Genomic DNA, 18,443 nt, shown 5'->3' with positions numbered 1-18,443 from the left:
TCCAACATCTTTCTCAGGTCTGGTACCTCTCACAGGCATGCAGGTGCTTCATCCACAAGCTCGTCAGCTCAATGACTCACAAGAGTAGTATTAAACAGGAACAGGGGTGGGAGCACACGGCTTCACCTCCCAGCAAGGTTCGCCCCTGGCATTGTGGTAAATGCAGTTTCAGTTACTTGCTTGCTTCAAGAGTGTTCAAGTGTTTCGTCACAGTTGGCGCAGATAGTGCTGATCTCTAGACACGTGGTTCTGGTTCTTTAACCGTCATCAGTAGAGATTACAGTCTTTCAAATGTGGGGTTTGCTGAGTAGGCTGCCAACATCTTTCTCAGGTGAGGTACCTCTCACAGGCATGCGGGTGCTTCATCCATGAGCTCCTCACCTCAATGACTCATGGGAGTACTATTAAACAGGAACAGGGGTGCGAGCACACCGCTTCACCTCCCAGCAAGGTTCGCCCCTGACATTGTGGTAATTGCAGTTTCAGTTACTTGCTTGCTTCAAGAGTGTTCGGGTGTTTTTCGCGACAGTTGGCGCAGATAGTGCTGATCTCTAGACACGTGCTTCTGGTTCTTTAACCGTCATCAGTAGAGATTACACTCTTTAAAATGTGGAGTTTGCTAAGTAGGCTGCCAACATCTTTCTCAAGTCAGGTACCTCTCACCGGCATGTGGGTGCTTCATCCACGGGGTCGTCAGCTCAATGACTCACGGGAGTACTATTAAACAGGAACAGGGGTGGGAGCACACCGCTTCACCTCCCAGCAAGGTTCGCCCCTGGCATTGTGGTAATTGCAGTTTCAGTTACTTGCTTGCTTCAAGAGTGTTCGTGTGTTTCGTCACAGTTGGCGCAGATAGTGCTGATCTCTAGACACGTGGTTCTGGTTCTTTAACCGTCATCAGTAGAGATTACGGTCTTTCAAATGTGGGATTTGCTGAGGATGCTGTCAACATCTTTCTCAGTGCAGGTACCTCTGACAGCCATGCGGGTGCTTCATCCACTAGCTCGTCAGCTCAATGACTCATGGGAGTACTATTAAACAGGAACAGGGGTTGGAGCACACCGCTTCACCACCCAGCAAGGTTCGCCCATGGCATTGTAGTAAATACAGTTTCAGTTACTTGCTTGCTTGAAGAGTGTCGAGTGTTTCACCACAGTTGGCGTAGATAGTGCTGATCTCTAGACACGTGTTTCTAGTTCTTTAACCGTCATCAGTAGAGATTACAGTCTTTGAAATTTGGGGTTTGCTGAGTAGGCTTCCAACATCTTTCTCAGGTCTGGTATCTCTCACAGGCATGCAGGTGCTTCATCCACGAGCTCGTCAGCTCAATGACTCACAAGAGTAGTATTAAACAGGAACAGGGATGGGAGCACACCGCTTCACCTCCCAGCAAGGTTCGCCCCTGGCATTGTGGTAAATGCAGTTTCAGTTACTTGCTAGCTTCAAGAGTGTTCAAGTGTTTCGTCACAGTTGGCGCAGATAGTGCAGATCTCTAGACACGTGGTTCTGGTTCTTTAACCGTCATCAGTAGAGATTACAGTCTTTCAAATGTGGGGTTTGCTGAGTAGGCTGCCAACATCTTTCTCAGGTCAGGTACCTCTCACAGGCATGCGGGTGCTTCATCCATGAGCTCATCAGCTCAATGACTCATGGGAGTACTATTAAACAGGAACAGGGGTGGGAGCACACAGCTTCACCTCCCAGCAAGGTTCGCCCCTGACATTGTGGTAATTGCAGTTTCAGTTACTTGCTTGCTTGAAGAGTGTCGAGTGTTTCGCCACAGTTGGCGCAGATAGTGCTGATCTCTAGACACGTGGCTCTAGTTCTTTAACCGTCATCAGTAGAGATTACAGTCTTTCAAATGTGGGGTTTGCTGAGTAGGCTGCCAACATCTTTCTCAGGTCAGGTACCTCTCACAGGCATGCGGGTGCTTCATCCATGAGCTCATCAGCTCAATGACTCATGGGAGTACTATTAAACAGGAACAGGGGTGGGAGCACATCGCTTCACCTCCCAGCAAGGTTCGCCCCCGACATTGTGGTAATTGCAGTTTCAGTTACTTGCTTGCTTCAAGAGTGTTCGGTGTTTTTCGCGACAGTTGGTTCAGATAGTGCTGATCTCTAGACACGTCTTTCTGGTTCTTTAACCGTCATCAGTAGAGATTACACTCTTTAAAATGTGGAGTTTGCTAAGTAGGCTGCCAACATCTTTCTCAAGTCAGGTACCTCTCACAGGCATGTGGGTGCTTCATCCACGGGGTCGTCAGTTCAATGACTCACGGGAGCACTATTAAACAGGAACAGGGGTGGGAGCACACCGCTTCACCTCCCAGCAAGATTCGCCCCTGACATTGTGGTAATTGCAGTTTTAGTTACTTGCTTGCTTCAAGAGTGTTTGAGTGTTTCGCCACAGTTGGCGCAGATAGTGCTGATCTCTAGACACGTGTTTCTGGTTCTTTAACCGTCATCAGTAGAGATTACAGTCTTTCAAATGCGGGTTTTGCTGAGTAGGCTGCCAACATCTTTCTCAGGTCAGGTATCTCTCACCGGCATGCGGATGCTTCATTCACGAGGTTGTCAGCTCAATGACTCATGGGAGTACTATTAAACAGGAACAGGGGTGGGAGCACACCGCTTCACCTCCCAGCAAGGTTCACCCCTGACATTGTGGTAATTGCAGTTTCAGTTACTTGCTTGCTTCAAGAGTGTTCGGGTGTTTTTTGCGACAGTTGGCGCAGATAGTGCTGATCTCTAGACACGTGTTTCTGGTTCTTTAACCGTCATCAGTAGAGATTACACTCTTTAAAATGTGGAGTTTGATAAGTAGGCTGCCAACATCTTTCTCAAGTCAGGTACCTCTCACAGGCATGTGGGTGCTTCATCCACGGGGTCGTCTGTTCAATGACTCACGGGAGAACTATTAAACAGGAACAGGGGTGGGAGCACACCGCTTCACCACCCAGCAAGGTTCGCCCATGGCATTGTAGTAAATGCAGTTTCAGTTACTTGCTTGCTTCAAGAGTGTTTGCGTGTTTCGCCACAGTTGGCGCAGATGGTGCTGATCTCTAGACACGTGTTTCTGGTTCTTTAACCGTCATCAGTAGAGATTACAGTCTTTCAAATGTGGGGTTTGCTGAGTAGGCTGCCAACATCTTTCTCAGGTAAGGTACCTCTCACAGGCATGCGGGTGCTTCATCCATGAGCTCATCAGATAAATGACTCATGGGAGTACTATTTAACAGGAACAGGGGTGGGAGCACACCGCTTCACCTCCCAGCAACGTTCACCCCTGCCATTGTGGTAAATGCAGTTTCAGTTACTTGCTTGCTTCAAGAGTGTTTGCGTGTTTCGCCACAGCTGGCCCAGATGGTGCTGATCTCTAGACACGTGTTTCTGGTTCTTTAACCATCATCAGTAGAGATTACAGTCTTTCAAATGTGGGGTTTGCTGAGTAGGCTGCCAACATGTTTCTCAGACCATGTATCTCTCACAGGCATGCGGGTGCTTCATCCACGAGCTCGTCAGCTCAATGACTCACGAGAGTACTGTTAAACAGGAACAGGGGTGGAAGCACACCGCTTCACCTTCCAGCAAGGTTCGCCCCTGACATTGTGGTAATTGCAGTTTCAGTTACTTGCTTGCTTCAAGAGTGTTAGAGTGTTTCGCCACAGTTGGTGCAGATAGTGCTGATCTCTAGACACGTGTTTCTGGTTCTTTAATCGTCAACAGTAGAGATTACAGTCTTTCAAATGTGGGGTTTGCTGAGTAGGCTGCCAACATCTTTCTCAGATCAGGTACCTCTCACAGGCAAGCTGGTGCTTCATCCACATGCTTGTCAGCTCAATGACTCACGGGATTACTATTAAACAGGAAGAGAGATGGGAGCACACCGCTTCACCTCCCAACAAGGTTCGCCCCTGACATTGTGGTAATTGCAGTTTCAGTTATTTGCTTGCTTCAAGAGTGTTCGAGTGTTTCGCCACAGTTGGCGCAGATAGTGCTGATCTCTAGACACGTGTTTCTGGTTCTTGAACCATCATCAGTAGAGATTACAGTCTTTCAAATGTGGGGTTTGCTGAATAGGATGCCAACATCTTTCTCAGGTCAGGTACCTCTCACAGGCATGTGGGTGCTTCATCCACAAGCTCATCAGCTCAATGACTCATGAGAGTACTATTAAACAGGAACAGGGGTGGGAGCACACCGCTTCACATCCCACAAAGGTTCGCCCCTGGCATTGTGGTAAATGCAGTTTCAGTTACTTGCTTGCTTCAAGAGTGTTGAGTGTTTCGCTACAGTTGGCGCAGATAGTGCTGATCTCTAGACACGTGGTTCTGGTTCTTTAACCATCATCAGTAGAGATTACAGTCTTTCAAATTTGGGGTTTGCTGAGTAGGCTGCCAACATCTTTCTCAGATGAGGTACCTCTCAAAGGCAAGCGGGTGCTTCAACCGCGAGCTTGTCAGCTCAATGACTCACAGGAGTACTATTAAACAGGAAGAGGGGTGGAAGCACACCGCTTCACCTCCCAACAAGGTTCGCCCCTGACATTGTGGTAATTGCAGTTTCAGTTACTTGCTTGCTTCAAGAGTGTTCGAGTGTTTCGCCACAGTTGGCGCAGATAGTGCTGATCTCTAGACACGTGTTTCTGGTTCTTTAACCATCATCAGTAGAGATTACAGTCTTTCAAATGCGGGTTTTGCTGAGTAGGCTGCCAACATCTTTCTCAGGTGAGGTATCTCTCACCGGCATGCGGTTGCTTCATTCACGAGGTTGTCAGCTCAATGACTCATGGGAGTACCATTAAACAGAAACAGGGGTGGGAGCACACCACTTCACCTCCCAGCAAGATTCGCCTGTGGCATTATGGTAAATGCAGTTTCAGTTACTTGCTTGCTTCAAGAGTGTCGAGTGTTTCGCCACAGTTGGCGCAGATAGTGCTGATCTCTAGACACATGGTTCTGGTTCTTTAACCGTCATCAGTGAAGATTACACTCTTTCAAATGTGGAGTTTGCTAAGTAGGCTGTCAACATCTTTTTCAAGTCAGGTACCTCTCACAGGCATGTGGGTGCTTCATCCACAAGCTCGTCAGCTCAATGACTCACGGGAGTACTATTAAACAGGAACAGGGGTGGGAGCACACCGCTTCACCTCCCAGCAAGGTTCGCCTGTGGCATTGTGGTAAATGCAGTTTCAGTTACTTGCTTGCTTCAAGAGTGTCGAGTGTTTCGCCACAGTTGGCGCAGATAGTGCTGATCTCTAGACATGTGGTTCTGGTTCTTTAACCGTCATCAGTAGAGATTACAGTCTTTCAAATGTGGGGTTTATTGAGTAGGCTGCCAACATCTTTCTCAGATCAGGTACCTCTCACAGACAAGCGCGTGCTTCATCCACGAGCTCGTCAGCTCAATGGCTCATGGGAGTACTATTAAACAGGAACAGGGGTGTGAGCACACCGCTTCACCTCCCAGCAAGGTTCGCCCCGGGCATTGTAGTAAATGCAGTTTCAGTTACTTGCTTGCTTCAAGAGTGTCGAGTGTTTCCCCACAGTTGGCGCAGATAGTGCTGATCTCTAGACACGTGATTCTGGTTCTTTAACCGTCATCAGTTGAGATTACAGTCTTTCAAATGTGGGGTTTGCTGAGTAGGCTGCCAACATCTTTCTCAGATCAGGTACCTCTCACAGGCAAGCGGGTGCTTCATCCACGAGCTCGTCAGCTCAATGACTCATGAGAGTAGTATTAAACAGGAACAGGGGTGGGAGCACACCGCTTCACCTCCCAGCAAGGTTCGCCCCTGGCATTGTGGTAAATGCAGTTTCAGTTACTTGCTTGCTTCAAGATTGTTCGTGTGTTTCGTCACAGTTGGTGCAGATAGTGCTGATCTCTAGACACGTGGTTCTGGTTCTTTAACCGTCATCAGTAGAGATTACGGTCTTTCAAATGTGGGGTTTGCTGAGAATGCGGTCAACATCTTCCTCAGGTCAGGTACCTCTGACAGCCATGCGGGTGCTTCATCCACTAGCTCGTCAGCTCAATGACTCATGGGAATACTATTTTTTTTTTATAACTTTACTTTTGTGCAGGCATGAAAAGATTACAGATGTGGCACGTCCATACCATCATGTCAAACTTACATCTTGTTATTAGTCCACAGCCGTTATGCCCATAACCCTGAGGCCGGGCAGCAACACCTCGGTATTCCAATAGTGTGCAAATGTTTCCAATGTTACGCGTTCCACATGGAACCCCACGATCCTGCTTTTTGTCTATTTTCTCCCACAACACCCCCCCCTTCCCCCACTACCCCCTACAGAACTAATAGCACGTCCCCCTCCAGGGTTGACAGATAGCTCCCAAGTCCATCCAACTATGTGTCACCAGTCCACCGGTTTCATTCGTGCATAGTGCATTAGTGCTTGTCCCCCCTCCCATAACACAATATAGCATCTCGCATGTACGGAATCTCTAAATGAATCACTGTCACTGTCTTGTACGGGTACTCATCGTTATCAGGTGGTCCCTCCCGCCCATCCCCGCCATCTACCCCTCTATGTGTGTCCTCCTATGTGTCCCACCTCTAGGCCATGGTATTGTCTCCATTTGCTCCATATCTTTCGGAATTTTTGTGGACAGCCTCTAGCTTTGTATGTCACTCGTTCTGCTGCCATATAGAGGTCCAGACCTCTCCTCCATTCCTCTATCACTGGCCGCTCCGCCACCCCCCAATATTTCGCAATGTCCCTTTTCGCTACCACCAGCGCCAACACCAGGAAAATGATATGTGGGCGCGGCAGGTCTACTTCGGTCACCATTCCCAGTAACGCCAGTTTCGGGTCTAGTGTTAGCTCTATTCCCAACACCTCCCCCAATTCTGTGAAGATGTGAGACCAATACGTTTGAATTTTCTCACAGGACCATATAGTGTGATAGAAATCTCCCTGTTCGGTATTGCATCGAAGACACGCGGCGTCTGCTATCCTACCCATCTTGTGGAGACGCCTCCGGTCGAAGTATGTCCTGTGTAATACATTTAATTGGATCAGCCTCAGCCGTGACTTAATGGCGACTTCTCGGGGGTGCATCAGTATCAGCTCCCAGTCTAAGTCCTCTAGCTGCCCTACGTCCGCCTCCCATGTACCTCTGAGTTTCACCAGATTTCCCAACATGTTGTTTGTGAGGGTTTTATATGTAAGCGACACTGCCTGGTGTACCATCTGCTCCTGTAGGAGTCTCCCTTCCAAAGGTGCATATTCCGGTATGTCCTGTAGTGATATCTGCTGTGCATTCCAGGCATGTACTAACTGCAGGTGCTTGTACCGTTGTGTGTGGTGTAAACCGAACTCCGCCTGCAGCATCGCGAACGTCTTCAGCTCACCTTTACTAATCACGTCCCCAATGGTGGAGATCCCTATGTCATCCCACCTTTGGAAGCCTTTCAGTTTATGGAGTTCCTTGAACCATTTGCCGTGCCACAGTGGTGTCTGACGTGTTGGCCTCCCCTCCCATCCCGTGGATCTAGTAGCTCGGGACCATGCTCTAATCGTAATCAAAGTCGCTGGCAGGAGCGTTCTCTCCGCCTTTCCCCCATACAGATAGTGAAGTATATTGTGTGCGGATAATTTATGCCTCTCTAATGCATATGTTGGGTGGTCCGCTGGTGCGTGCAGCCAGTCATTAATGGGGGTCAGGTGTTCCGCCCAATAGTATGCCTCCAGGTTCGGTAATGAAATCCCTCCACTATATTGATGTCGCTGGAGTGTCTGGAGCGCAATGCGTGGTTGTTTGCCTAGCCATATGAATGACCGCAGGTCTGCGTGTATTCTGGTGATTGTGTTAGTCGGAAGCGGATAGTACTCATTTTGAAGTGCGTAGAGGAATTTGGGTAGGGTAATCATCTTATACATCGCCGCCCTTCCCAGTAGGGTGAGCGGCAACTGTCTCCATCTTGTCATATCCTCTACTGCCTCCTTCAGTATTCGTTCCACATTTCTCTGGAACGAGAGCTTTTTGTCCAAGGTGACATATACCCCAAGGTACTGGAACCCCTCAGCGGTGGTGAGTAGACGGTCCGGTAGCGTTACTCCCTGCACTGCTCCCCGTGGCGCATACAAGACTGATTTATGCCAGTTGATGGTATGGCCTGCCATTACCCCAAAGTCTTCCAACTCTCTGAACAACTTCCCTACGGAGACCTCGGGGTTCGTGATATACAACAGTACATCGTCTGCATATAACGAAACCTTTTCCTGAGTATCCCCCGACTCGGTACACCTGAAGCCATGGATCTCTGGGTTCTGTCGAATTTTGGCCGCCAGTATTTCTATAGTAAGAGTGAAAAGGAGAGGGGACAGCGGGCATCCTTGTCTGGTGCCCCGCTCCACCCGGAATTCGCGCGATAAGCACCCATTCACTCGTACCCGCGCCTTCGGCGCCGCGTATAGCAGCCCTATCCATTTCTGAAAGTGTGGGCCAAAGCCAAACCGACGCAACACTGCCATGAGAAAGGGCCAATGTACCGCATCGAACGCTTTTTCCGCGTCCAAGGGCAGGAACCAGTGCGGCTCCGTTCTACCTTGTATTGCTTGGAGCCAGTTGTGGGTCCGTCGGAGGTTGAGTTTTGTCGCTCTATCCGGCAAAAATCCGGATTGGTCTTCTTGTATAAGGTCTGGGACCACCGTCCGTATGCGCGCCGCTAGAATTGTGGCCAGTACTTTGACCTCCATATTTAGGAGGGAGATGGGGCGGTACGAGGCACAATCCTCCTTCGGCTTGCCCTGTTTGTAGATCAGCACTATGGTTGCTAATGCTAGATCTCATGGGAGTCTCCCTAGTCCGTATACTTCAACATATAGAGCCAACAGGTGAGGCGTCAATAGGTCGGCTGTCTTTTTAAAGAATTCCGCCGGGAACCCGTTGGGCCCCGGTGTTTTCCCCGTTTTTAATTTATTGATGGCTGCGGAGATCTCCTCCAGTGTGATTCCTGCCTCCAAAGGGGCGCTGAGTTCCTCATCCAATACTGGGACATCCAGATTTTCCATATAAAGTAAGGCCTCGTCCACTGACCCGAGGTCTCGGCCCCTATAGAAGTTCTCATAGTGAAGTGCGAAGGCTTCTGCTATGCCCCTGTCGGTAGTTTCCAGGCCTCCCCCATCCTTCCTGATTCGTTCCACCCACCTCGCGGCGTGTTCTTTCCTGCTAAGCCAAGCCAGGAGCTTGCCTGACTTGTCGCCTACATCATACAGGCGGTGTAACGTTGCTAGGGCTTGCGTCTTTGCCTCATTAGAGACCAGTTCCCTATACTCCTTCTGTTTGTCTTGCAGTTGCCGCAGTATACCGTCCCCTCGGTTTACAAGGTAGTGTCTTTCTAGGGTCAGGATTTCGAGTTCTAACGCTGTTGCCTCCCTGTGCTGTTTGCTGCGCTCATCCCGTAGTCTCCCTCTAAGTCTATCTCTCATCACAGGCTTCATGGCTTCCCAGAAGATAACGTTAGATTCCACTGAGCCCTTGTTCTCCGCTACATACACTTTTATGTCTGCCCTCAGACCCCGTACTATTTCAGGGGATTGAATATCCCAGGCTGCCAAGCGCCATTCCGTCTCACGCCTTTCGGTGTTCTTCCCTACGAGCGCATATAGGGGGGAGTGGTCTGAAATTCCCCTTGCCTTGTACGTGAACTCATCTCCTTCCGACAGGTACTGTCTCGCCACAAAAATATAGTCTAGCCTGGAGAAGGTTTTGTGGGCCCCTGAGTAAAAGGAGAACGTCTCTTGCATCGGGTGTCGCCATCGCCATGCGTCAGTGAGTCCCATGTCCGCCACGAATTTCGCAAGAGCTGTTTGTGTCCCCCCTCTGCGTGTTGCCCCCGAGCGGTCTAATTCTTCCGACATGACGTCATTGAAGTCCCCCCCCACTATTTGCATCGTATCCGCCGTTTCCAGTAAGATGGACGCTACCTCCCTGAGTGTGCGTGGTTGGAGTTTCGGTGGGGCATATACTGAGATGACTGTAATGCGTTGTCTGTTCCACACTCCCTGTACTCCCACATATGTACCCTGTGTATCGCTCCATGTGCGCGCTACGGTGAAGGGGTGTGTTTTGTTAATTAGTATTGCGGCTCCCCTGGTGCCTGACGTGTAGCCCGCGTGATTCAAGACTTTGTATCTCCCCCTCGCTATGAATGTACATTTTCCCGCCCTAAGGTGAGTTTCCTGCAGGAGGATGAGGTCCGGGGCGGTCCTCCTTATGTATGAATTCACTAATCCCCTCTTTATTTTGGAGCCCAGACCATTAACATTCCAAGTCATAATGGAGATCCCCTTGTATATACCGTCTGTGTTTGTTAGTGTACCTGCCATACTGTGTAGGTCTTCTGGAGGTCAATAGGCGACCATAGCGGCTGTGTGTGACAGTGTTGACTCCCATTCCTCAGATTGTGCCTCTTTGTGCTATCCCTTGTCCAACTCCCTCCCCAACTTCCCCAACTTGTTGAAATTCCCCTGTGCCCTCTCCCGCCCCCCACCCCACCTCTCTCCCCTTCCAGACTCGTCCCCATCAAGGTCCAAGCTGTTAGTAGAAGTCGGTCTGTCACCCCCCCCACTCCCTCCCTCTACCGAACTATGGCCCGCAAGAGCCGCCTATAATGGTCCGTGCTGTATCCCCCCCGTCGGGCTTGTACCCCCGACAAGGGTATGCACCACTCCTGGGCTCCTGTCCGGACTATGAAAGAACTGTTGTTGCTAACAAGTAAACCGTACCTGAAAACACAAAAAGATTTAACGAAAAGAAAAGGAAAGAAACAACAACTAAAAGGGTGTTGGCCACTTGCGTGTCATGGCCGTGTCCCGGCCGACAATCCAATCATCCACTTCTTCTAGGTTCACGAATGTGAGTCTTGTGTTGTCGGTACTGTGCTGCAGTGTTTGTCGGATACGTCCTGTTCCAACAGCCGGATCTCTGTTTCCAGTGGGTGTAAGGAGCGCTGGCCAGTGTCAGACACCTCGCCCTCCACATCCGCTTCCCTGAGGTGTTCTCCTTCTCCTTCCGAGCATGCCTGGTCCCGTGACCCTTCCTGTGTTCTGTGTGCCGTCCTCGACGTCCCGGGTGATTCCGATCTCCCCCTCCTGGATCCTGCCGATGTGTGTGAATGGTATGGGGTGCCTGTGTATCTCGAGTAAAGTCTCCTGGATCTCCTCCTCTGCTGTTTTGGCGAGCCCCACCGCGCCTTGTCCTGTGCCGCCCTCACCAGCTCCTCTCTCCCTGCCGTTTCCCGACTATTGAAGATCGGTCTCTCCTCCAGCCATTGCCATGCATCCTCCGGATGGCTGAAGAAGTGCGCCTTATCCTTGTAGATGACTTTGAGTTTTGCTGGGAAGAGCAGCATATACGTAATGTTCAGTGATCTCAATTTGACTTTCACCGAGTCAAAGGAGTGCCGCTGCTTCTGGACCTCCTGACTATAGTCCGGAAAAATCATTATGTTGGTGTTTTCAACTCGGATTTCGCCCATTTTCCTCGCTTCCTGCAATATTAAGTCTCTGTCCGCGAAGTTTAGGAATCGTGCGATCACTGGCCTGGGTCTCGCGCCCTCCGGAGGTTTCGCCAGGAGCGCCCTGTGCGCTCTTTCGATCACGAAGCAGGAAGAAAAACGGGCTCCAGGGAAGGTGTCCGTGAGCCACTTGTGCAGGAAGGATGCCATATTGTTCCCCTCGATTCCCTCGCTAAATCCCACGAATCGGAGGTTGTTCCGTCTCGCCCTATTTTCGGCGTCATCCACCTTCCAGAGCATCTGTCTGTGCGACGCCTGGAGCTCCGCCATTTCTCTTCGAAGCGTAGTTATCGAGTCCTCAGCCTCTCCAATGCGTGTTTCAGTCTCAGTCACTCTGGCGGAGAGGTTCTTGAAATCTTGGCGCAGGAGTGTGACCTCAGCGCCCACCTCCCCAATTTTGCCCTCCAACGCGGATCGGGATTCCTGGATATCCGATCTCGACGCCTGGATTGCTGCAAGTAACCTGTCCGTGTCAGTGGCCCCCTCTGCTGCCGCGCCCGTGTTGTCTTTGGATGTCCTTGGCGCCGCGAAGAGATCCAGAGTGCCTTGTTTGGGATGCTTGGGTGGGAGGTCCCTCTTCCCCATCCAAACTGATTTAGTGGTGAGCCCAGCTGTGAGGGATGTGGGCAGAGTGGTTTTAGCGGCCTCCTCGTTGTGTGCCCCACAGGGATCCAGAGTGTCCAGGCACTGCCCGCCGTGCGTCAAATCTCCTGTACCAACCCTTTACGAGGCAGCCCCCCCGTTATCACCTCACTCTGATCGTCCAAGGTGGTGTACTGGGTTGGTGCTCCTCTTCCTCCCCGCCTATCTGGTAGCGGGTATTCCGGCCGTGTGTCTCCGAGTGACCCTCCGCACTGCCTGACCCACTACGCCTCAGTGTTGCACAGTGCGGTGTGCGGCGTCGCCCCTCTGAGTTAGCTGTGGTGGGCCCACCCTATGCAGAAGCACGTCCAGCAAGGTTCCAACCGGCGCCCCTGTCTACCCCGCCGCTGGTTGCAATCTCAGCCCTCCCTCAGGGCCCTTCGACAGTGCAGCGTGGATGTTACCTTCTCCCCTGCTCTCCAACCTTGCGCTGCACTACTCCTGCTTCTTTACAGGGCTAGCCCTCTCATCGCCACTGGTCTCATCAATAGTGCTTCCTCGGGGCGGTCAGGGGGCGCCTCTCCCAGGTTCGCGTGGCTGCCAGTGCGTGGCGGTCGCCAGTGTGGCCTGCGCGCTCACCTCCGTGGGTTGGCAGTGAGGGCGTGAGGAGTGGGGGGGGAGGGTTATCTGCCACAGTAACCCCTCGTTTCAAGTCAGATGCACCCCACTACCGGTTTCTGTGTGTTTGGGTGCGCAGGGCCGCCTTCTCTCGCACCGCTCACTCACCGAGTGCGTCCGAGGTCGCGGCCGCCATATTGGTAAAGGTGGGCTCTCGGCGTCCGCTGCTCCCCCGCTCTAGCCGTAACCAGTGTACCTCCTCCGTGTCTTCGCTGTAGCCGGTGTGGGCAGGGAGGTCCTGTCTCCCGCCGTGGAGACCGCAGGGCTCTTCTCTGGTCGTCAGTCCGGTGTAGCGGCCGCCACGTTGAGTAGGTGCGCCTCGAGTCTCAGCGACACCCGCTGCACCCGGTCCACTCCGCTTGCGGCCCGGCGTCCCTCTCTGGCCCAGTCGAGGAAGCCGCACAGCATGCCACCCTGGGTTCCGGCCCCTCCGCAGTCCGCTCCCGTGCAGCTTTCCTTCACCTGAGCGCCTTCGCTGTGCTCCGACTCTTCGCCCGGCGGGCGGACCTGTAGGCACCCAGGCTTGTACGGCTCTCCGGGCTCGGCTGGTGTCAGTGTCCGATGGCGCCTCGTCACTTACAGGTAGTCTCCTGTTCCTGACGGGATGCGGCACTCTGCCCCGGGCCGTTCACCGCGCCGCCATCTTGTCCGGCCGTTACCCCTTCACCACGGGCGCCGCGTCAAGGTCGGCCAAACTCCCTCTGGAGGCTTCGGTTTCGGGCTTCGTCGCGCTCGTCCCTCTCCAGGCATCCACCGACAGCCAGTGTGTGGTTTTAGGCCAGTGGAGATGTGTAATTAGTCGGATATATAGACGTCGGCCGGGAGCTCCCGGGAGACACGCCTAGCCCTGCATGCTGCTGGCCACGCCCCCCCTCATGGGAATACTATTAAACAGGAAGAGGTGTGGGAGCACACCGCTTCACCTCCCAACAAGGTTCGCCCCTGACATTGTGGTAATTGCAGTTTCAGTTATTTGCTTGCTTCAAGAGTGTTCGAGTGTTTCGTCACAGTTGGCGCAGATAGTGCTGATCTCTAGACACGTGTTTCTGGTTCTTGAACCATCATCAGTAGAGATTACAGTCTTTCAAATGTGGGGTTTGCTGAATAGGCTGCCAACATCTTTCTCAGGTCAGGTACCTCTCACAGGCATGTGGGTGCTTCATCTACAAGCTCATCAGCTCAATGACTCATGGGAGTACTATTAAACAGGAACAGGGGTGGGAGCACACCGCTTCACCTCCCAGCAAGGTTCGCCTGTGGCATTGTGGTAAATGCAGTTTCAGTTACTTGCTTGCTTCAAGAGTGTCGAGTGTTTCGCCACAGTTGGCGCAGATAGTGCTGATCTCTAGACACATGGTTCTGGTTCTTTAACCGTCATCAGTGAAGATTACACTCTTTCAAATGTGGAGTTTGCTAAGTAGGCTGTCAACATCTTTTTCAAGTCAGGTACCTCTCACAGGCATGTGGGTGCTTCATCCACAAGCTCGTCAGCTCAATGACTCACGGGAGTACTATTAAACAGGAACAGGGGTGGGAGCACACCGTTTCACCTCCCAGCAAGGTTCGCCTGTGGCATTGTGGTAAATGCAGTTTCAGTTACTTGCTTGCTTCAAGAGTGTCGAGTGTTTCGCCACAGTTGGCACAGATAGTGCTGATCTCTAGACACGTGGTTCTGGTTCTTTAACCGTCATCAGTAGAGATTACAGTCTTTCAAATGTGGGGTTTGCTGAGTAGGCTGCCAACATCTTTCTCAGGTGAGGTATCTCTCACCGGCATGCGGTTGCTTCATTCACGAGGTTGTCAGCTCAATGACTCATGGGAGTACCATTAAACAGAAACAGGGGTGGGAGCACACCACTTCACCTCCCAGCAAGATTCGCCTGTGGCATTATGGTAAATGCAGTTTCAGTTACTTGCTTGCTTCAAGAGTGTCAAGTGTTTCGCCACAGTTGGCGCAGATAGTGCTGATCTCTAGACACATGGTTCTGGTTCTTTAACCGTCATCAGTGAAGATTACACTCTTTCAAATGTGGAGTTTGCTAAGTAGGCTGTCAACATCTTTTTCAAGTCAGGTACCTCTCACAGGCATGTGGGTGCTTCATCCACAAGCTCGTCAGCTCAATGACTCACGGGAGTACTATTAAACAGGAACAGGGGTGGGAGCACACCGCTTCACCTCCCAGCAAGGTTCGCCTGTGGCATTGTGGTAAATGCAGTTTCAGTTACTTGCTTGCTTCAAGAGTGTCGAGTGTTTCGCCACAGTTGGCGCAGATAGTGCTGATCTCTAGACACGTGGTTCTGGTTCTTTAACCGTCATCAGTACAGATTACAGTCTTTCAAATGTGGGGTTTGCTGAGTAGGCTGCCAACATCTTTCTCAGATCAGGTACCTCTCACAGGCAAGCGCGTGCTTCATCCACGAGCTCGTCAGCTCAATGGCTCATGGGAGTACTATTAAACAGGAACAGGGGTGTGAGCACACCGCTTCACCTCCCAGCAAGGTTCGCCCCGGGCATTGTAGTAAATGCAGTTTCAGTTACTTGCTTGCTTCAAGAGTGTCGAGTGTTTCCCCACAGTTGGCGCAGATAGTGCTGATCTCTAGACACGTGGTTCTGGTTCTTTAACCGTCATCAGAGAGATTACGGTCTTTCAAATGTGGGGTTTGCTGAGAATGCGGTCAACATCTTCCTCAGGTCAGGTACCTCTGACAGCCATGCGGGTGCTTCATCCACTAGCTCGTCAGCTCAATGACTCATGGGAATACTATTAAACAGGAAGAGGTGTGGGAGCACACCGCTTCACCTCCCAACAAGGTTCGCCCCTGACATTGTGGTAATTGCAGTTTCAGTTATTTGCTTGCTTCAAGAGTGTTCGAGTGTTTCGTCACAGTTGGCGCAGATAGTGCTGATCTCTAGACACGTGTTTCTGGTTCTTGAACCATCATCAGTAGAGATTACAGTCTTTCAAATGTGGGGTTTGCTGAATAGGCTGCCAACATCTTTCTCAGGTCAGGTACCTCTCACAGGCATGTGGGTGCTTCATCTACAAGCTCATCAGCTCAATGACTCATGGGAGTACTATTAAACAGGAACAGGGGTGGGTGCACACTGCTTCACCACCCAGCAAGGTTCGACCATGGCATTGTAGTAAATGCAGTTTCAGTTATTTGCTTGCTTCAAGAGTGTTCACGTGTTTCGCCACAGTTGGCGCAGATGGTGCTGATCTCTAGACACGTGTTTCTGGTTCTTTAACGATCATCAGTAGAGATTACAGTCTTTCAAATGTGGGGTTTGCTGAGTAGGCTGCCAACATCTTTTTCAGATCAGGTACCTCTCACAGGCATGCGGGTGCTTTATCCATGAGCTCATCAGCTCAATGACTCATGGGAGTACTATTAAACAGGAACAGGGGTGGGAGCACACCGCTTCACCTCCCAGCAAGGTTCGCCCCTGACATTGTGGTAATTGCAGTTTCAGTTACTTGCTTGCTTCAAGAGTGTTCGGGTGTTTTTCGCGACAGTTGGCGCAGATAGTGCTGATCTCTAGACACGTGTTTCTGGTTCTTTAACCGTCATCAGTAGAGATTACACTCTTTAAAATGTGGAGTTTGCTAAGTAGGCTGCCAACATCTTTCTCAAGTCAGGTACCTCTCACAGGCATGTGGGTGCTTCATCCACGGGGTCGTCAGCTCAATGACTCACGGGAGTACTATTAAACAGGAACAGGGGTGGGAGCACACCGCTTCACCTCCCTGCAAGGTTCGCCCCTGGCATTGTGGTAAATGCAATTTCAGTTACTTGCTTGCTTCAAGATTGTTCGTGTGTTTCGTCACAGTTGGTGCAGATAGTGCTGATCTCTAGACACGTGGTTCTGGTTCTTTAACCGTCATCAGTAGAGATTACGGTCTTTCAAATGTGGGGTTTGCTGAGAATGCGGTCAACATCTTCCTCAGGTCAGGTACCTCTGACAGCCATGCGGGTGCTTCATCCACTAGCTCGTCAGCTCAATGACTCATGGGAATACTATTAAACATGAAGAGGTGTGGGAGCACACCGCTTCACCTCCCAGCAAGGTTCGCACCCTGGCATTGTGGTAAATGCACTTTCAATTTCTTGCTTGCTTCAAGAGTGTTCGAGTGTTTCGCCACAGTTGGCGCAGATAGTGCTGATCTCTAGACACGTGTTTCTGGTTATTTAACCGTCATCAGTAGAGATTACAGTCTTTCAAATGTTGGGTTTGCTGAGTAGGCTGCCAACATCTTTCTCAGATCAGGTACCTCTCACAGGCAAGCTGGTGCATCATCAACGAGCTTGTCAGCTCAATGATTCACGGGAGTACTATTAAACAGGAAGAGGGATGGGAGCACACCGCTTCACCTCCCAACAAGGTTCGCCCCTGACATTGTGGTAATTGCAGTTTCAGTTATTTGCTTGCTTCAAGAGTGTTCGAGTGTTTCGTCACAGTTGGCGCAGATAGTGCTGATCTCTAGACACGTGTTTCTGGTTCTTGAACCATCATCAGTAGAGATTACAGTCTTTCAAATGAGGGGTTTGCTGAATAGGCTGCCAACATCTTTCTCAGGTCAGGTACCTCTCACAGGCAAGTGGGTGCTTCATCTACAAGCTCATCAGCTCAATGACACATGGGAGTACTATTAAAGAGGAACAGGGGTGGGAGCACACTGCTTCACCACCCAGCAAGGTTCGACCATGGCATTGTAGTAAATGCAGTTTCAGTTACTTGCTTGCTTCAAGAGTGTTCACGTGTTTCGCCACAGTTGGCGCAGATGGTGCTGATCTCTAGACACGTGTTTCTGGTTCTTTAACGATCATCAGTAGAGATTACAGTCTTTCAAATGTGGGGTTTGCTGAGTAGGCTGCCAACATCTTTTTCAGATCAGGTACCTCTCACAGGCATGCGGGTGCTTTATCCATGAGCTCATCAGCTCAATGACTCATGGGAGTACTATTAAACAGGAACAGGGGTGGGAGCACACAGCTTAACCTCCCAGCAAGGTTCGCCCCTGACATTGTGGTAATTGCAGTTTCAGTTACTTGCTTGCTTCAAGAGTGTTCGGGTGTTTTTCGCGACAGTTGGCGCAGATAGTGCTGATCTCTAGACACGTGTTTCTGGTTCTTTAACCGTCATCAGTAGAGATTACACTCTTTAAAATGTGGAGTTTGCTAAGTAGGCTGCCAACATCTTTCTCAAGTCAGGTACCTCTCACAGGCATGTGGGTGCTTCATCCACGGGGTCGTCAGCTCAATGACTCACGGGAGTACTATTAAACAGGAACAGGGGTGGGAGCACACCGCTTCACCTCCCTGCAAGGTTCGCCCCTGCCATTGTGGTAAATCCAATTTCAGTTACTTGCTTGCTTCAAGAGTGTTTGTGTGTTTCGTCACAGTTGGCGCAGATAGTGCTGATCTCTAGACGCGTGGTTTTGGTTCTTTAACCGTCATCAGTAGAGATTACGGTCTTTCAAATGTGGGGTTTGCTGAGAATGCTGTCAACATCTTTCTCAGTGCAGGTACCTCTGACAGCCATGCGGGTGCTTCATCCACTAGCTCGTCAGCTCAATGACTCATGGGAGTACTATTAAACAGGAACAGGGGTGGGACCACACCGCTTCACCACC

The sequence above is a fragment of the Triturus cristatus genome, chromosome 4_2 (assembly GCF_964204655.1).
Source record: "Triturus cristatus chromosome 4_2, aTriCri1.1, whole genome shotgun sequence".
Classification (NCBI taxonomy): domain Eukaryota; kingdom Metazoa; phylum Chordata; class Amphibia; order Caudata; family Salamandridae; genus Triturus; species Triturus cristatus.
The sequence above is the reverse complement of the archived record's forward strand: the minus strand, read 5'-3'. Positions refer to the sequence as shown.